Source organism: Kryptolebias marmoratus, linkage group LG11 (genome assembly GCF_001649575.2).
Source record: "Kryptolebias marmoratus isolate JLee-2015 linkage group LG11, ASM164957v2, whole genome shotgun sequence".
Lineage (NCBI taxonomy): Eukaryota > Metazoa > Chordata > Actinopteri > Cyprinodontiformes > Rivulidae > Kryptolebias > Kryptolebias marmoratus.
Genome location: NC_051440.1, coordinates 5,975,245 through 5,979,676, shown reverse-complemented (window position 1 = coordinate 5,979,676; position 4,432 = coordinate 5,975,245). Strand labels below are relative to the sequence as shown.

Genomic DNA, 4,432 nt, shown 5'->3' with positions numbered 1-4,432 from the left:
CACCATCGCTACCAGTCGTTCAGACAGTTTCAGCTTGGACCAAAAATGCCCCGTGCTGGCCCAGAAAAGACAGAGAGATTTTTGGACATGGTGATCCTCCCCTCCGGACCAAAACGAAGTGGCACAAACCTGCAGTCCTGCGTGGGGTAAACACAAGAAAAGGCTGCGGCTTTGAGACGTCACAGAACCGGTTCTCCTGAGGGGTATATTTACGTTTTACACGTGGCTGTTTGCACATAATTACACGTCTCGCCCCGCTCCTCGACGACGAGGTGGCGATTAAACACACAAATCCGTCGCCAAGTCGTTTGTTAGAGCTCCAGGTCTGGGGTTTTTATTCCTGCGCCGTGCCGTCACACGTGCTTAAACAGAAACCAGAGCAGAGGACCACGACTCAGACTGTTCTGACTTTTGGTGAGTTGGCTCAGGTTATCGCCAGATTACCACAAAACAAACAAACAAACAAAAAGGGCAATAATGTTTTTACCCATGTCTGCATGCTGGTTTCTTTACAGTGTAAGCAGAAATGTTTTATTGACCACAGGATGGATGTTACAGAAACTCTGAGAGGAGCATCACTGGATGCACGACCGATTGACTTTTGGAGTTCAAGATGGCTGCCGCCGCCAACTGATAACACAGAATCGACTAATGGCAGACACTGAGCTGAACGTTGGCGCACCATGGTAGCTGAGAGTCTACACACTGCCTGACATCTGTGCTTAAATTTCTGAACTGTTCGACTCCGCCCCTTCTGTCTGTTAGCAAAATATCTCCTGAACCACAGGATGTAACTCAATGAAACTCTCAGAAACTAATCCCTGGATGTACATCCACGACTGATTAAGTTTCAGAGTTGACCCAATTCAAGATGGCCGTCACAGCCAACTAACCCCAGAAAGCACCAAATTAGATGTAGTTCAGTTTTACAGATATCCCGGTGAAATTTGGTGCGGTAGTAGCTGAGAGTCATCCACAACACATAGTGTGAGCGCTGACTGATGGCAGGCATTCTTTATTTTTAATATTTTGAATTTCATGTAGCACAGTTTGGGTTCTTATTGACGCAGGCCCTGTCTATGTGTGTTTGTGCGCACGTGTGTGTGGTCGATCATGGCCCCGCCCCTCGACACGGGGACCAGAACAGAACCACCTAAAGCGAACGGCCCCGGCTCGGTTCCGACCACTCGAAAAAACGTCACTCCAACCAGAGCCTCTCCTCTTCCCAGAGACCCCCACCACCCCCACCATCACGTCTCGCGCTGCCGTGAAGCTCCCCACCCTCCCTGGGCCGAGCGTGCACGCGCTCTGCGGTCCCTGCAGCAGCGGCTGTGGACGCGAAGAAGAAGAAGAAGAAAAAAGCGACAGAGAGGGAGAGGGAGGAAGAGGAGGAGGACGCGAGCAGGAGCTCCCCCGGACTAAAACGCACAGAAGCTGGATATCTGCGGCAGAGCTGGAGTCACTGACGTGTTGCGGATAATTCCTTATTGTTTTTATTACGCAGAGCAGCGCTTTCCTCCTTCTTCTTCTTCGTCGTTTTTTTTTTTAATTAAAAAAAAGCGCTGTTTGGTCAGGAGGCGCTCGCGCCGGCTCTTCCTCGTCAGAGAAGAGGAAGGTTTCCCAGCGGACTGAAGGCGCATTCAGAGGAGGTAAGGCTTCATTTTGTTTGACGCCGTGCTGTCAGGGACAGAGAGGGGGGGAGTCGGCGGCTCCGTCCTGCCTGCCTGCCTGCCCGTCTGTCTGTCCTCCTCCACCTTCACCCTCAGCCCGTTTTCTTACATAACCCGCCAGCCTCCAGATGCGGTCGCCTGGCTCCGGAGAGGGAGGTCAGAAACGCGCCGCAGAGCGGGGGTGCGTTCAGGGCCGGACCTGCGGGCTTCACTGTTGCCGCGGAGGGTCGGAGATCTCGGTGACTGGGAGCGGGGCTCGGGTTTTACTGCAGCCCAGTCTCATTGTAAAGGCTGTGGCGGACGGTTCTGGTCCTATATATGTGTGTGTAATGTTCTGGTTCAGCCCGGGCTGTGGGTCAGATGGTGACCACAGCAAACAGCCTTCAAACCTCTCCTGGAATAAAAGGCTGAAGCTCCATCTTTTAAGGTGATGCTAAAAGTAAATCGATTTGAAACCCGATTAAAAGACAAACCGACAAAGAAAGATTTCACATTATTGGAAATTGAAGCTCATTTTATAATAAATGAAACTGACGTAGCCTTCCCCTGGTTGTAAAATACTCTAAATCTAACATCAGGTGAACACAAACACACCACAGATTCCACCATGTTGTTATTTATTCCAGCAGCTTGGAGAACCTCCTCCAGCAGCTGTACCTCTCAGTGATTGTTTTCTGTAGGACTTTATCAGTCATGATATGGTTGTGGACAAATTACGGCCCACTCTTCTTTACATCGTTGCTTTGGCTCATTGAGGTTTGCAGACCTTAGTTTCTGCTCCGCTCCCTTCAGGTCCCACCGTCAGGCAGGGTTGAGGTTCAGGACTCTGACTGGACCGCTGCAGCACCTCGACCCTTTTCCATTTTTGAGCTGTTCTGTTGTAGAAAAGCTGCTGTTGCTCTGAGCTTCAGCTGTCGGGACAGGCGTCCTCACGTTTGTCTCCTAGGATCCTTCGGTCTACAGAGGAGTTCACGGTCGAGTCGATGAGTTCAAGGAGCTGCAAAACAAACTCAAACCATCACGCCTCCACCGCCGTGCTTGATAGTTGGCATAGTTTGTGCTGATGTGCCGTGTTTGATGTTTATCAGAGGTCTGTATTTTGGTCTCATCTGTCTAAAGGACATCGTTCCAGAAGTCGTGTGCTTCATTTAGAGACTCCCAAAGTTGTGCAGCCATGGTTTTTTCTTTTTTTAGAGAGAAGAAGCTTTCTCCTGTAACTCTTCCAATCAGGCCACACTTGTTTAGTCTTTTTCTAAATGTACAGTGGAATTGTCCAGTATGTTGGCATCATGCTCACACACACCTGTATGAGCAACACTGTCCCGCTTTCATAGAGGCGATCAGTTCATCAAGTGAGGCTGGACACAAATAATGTTAGAACCTGGTAAATACCAGATAATTTTTATTATGTCCTGATATTTAAAACCATAGTTTCTTTGTCACATGTCTGTAAGAGCAGGCTTTGAAACATTTGTTTTTCCTGAACTTGTTTTACTAACTGAATGGGGTATAAGACAAAGATCATACAGCAGAAGACATGAAATCAGGAGACAAGGTGGCGAATAAGAGGACTGTGGTCCACCCAGGTCTGCTCTAATCTACTTTTGGGCAGTTCAGATCTGAATGGAGTCTGTTACCAGGGCTTCAGCTGGAGCCGGAATCTAGTTTTCAGAAGACATTTGACGTGTTAAAACAGGCCAGGCCCTGAGGTCTCTGTCCACGTCTCTGTCCCACCCTCTCGTCCCCGCTGCTCCCGATGTGCTCCTCCCGTGTCTCCGCGGCCCTGTGGCTATCCACGGGAGACGCTGCGGCACGTCGAGAGAAGCCGATAAATCCATTATCAGTTCGTTATTCTGGACAGTGGACTGGTTCTCAGCGCCACCCCGGTGATCTCCCGTTGAGTTGTTTGACTCCCACTCGGCGCGGGAGAGCTCCCTCCCCCCCATCGCGACGTTGACCTGCTGACATTAACATTTCATCGGGGTCGTTATGCAAGCGGCGAAGCCCTTGAGAGCAGGACTGAAAACATCGCTCTGACAGCTCCAGCTGCCCCGTTCGAGCACAGCGGAGAAGCTCAGGAGACGTTTTGGTTTCTGACGTGACGGAGGAAGACGGCGGGGCTGAAGACAAGCGTCCACTGTCCACCCTCACCCGTCTCACACCCAGCCCCGCTCAGTATTTACGCTACAACAGTGAACGGTAATAAAAGGTGTTTTGGGTGCTGTTCGGAGGCGAAACGAAAACATTTTCTGAAGCTTTAACTCAGTCACTTGCTTCTGCTCTTCCAGCATCCTGAGGCGTCCGTTTTGACCATCAAGGTGCGTTTTTCCGAACACTTAGACACGGGTCAGCTGTCAGCGCTTCATTCAGTATTTATGAAGCCAGCCTTCTATACAGAAAGACCAGGAACGGCTCTTTGTTTGTCAACTGGAGAGGATCCGATCTTTCCACTGACATTTAAAGGAGGGAATTGCGTTGCAAGGCTTTAATACCATTTGGTGAAAATAAGTTAATTATATGTCTATGTATTTATGGATGGTAGGCCTAGAGAACAGTGACTACTTTGAGACCAGAATCTCTACTTTGAACTAGAGAAGTTGCATTTCCTGCGAAAATGCAGTGTGAATGCTTTTTTTGCTGAATAATTTTGCTGAAAGCGGCTGAAGATATGCTGAACAGCTGAAGTTTAATGAAAACGCAAAAAGTGAAACAGAAGCTAATTTGAAGAAGATTTGCATAAGATAAAAGAACAAAAGCTGAAA

At 49.1% G+C, this 4,432-nt stretch overlaps 1 protein-coding gene across 12 annotated transcripts in view; it reads left to right on the top strand.

Moving 5' to 3' along the window:
* Positions 1 to 1,205: 1,205 nt before the first annotated feature.
* The window catches only part of myo9ab (myosin IXAb), a 140,955-nt gene continuing 137,728 nt past the window's right edge, over positions 1,206 to 4,432 (top strand). For 6 of the 12 annotated variants that reach the window (XM_017437022.3, XM_017437020.3, XM_017437026.3 and 3 more), the window contains exon 1: positions 1,207 to 1,649. The gene's annotated coding sequence lies outside the window, so the exon portion shown is untranslated. Of the gene's footprint in view, positions 1,650 to 4,432 lie in introns of all 12 variants that reach the window. The other 6 variants (XM_017437015.3, XM_017437018.3, XM_017437019.3 and 3 more) reach the window with 2 other exon arrangements.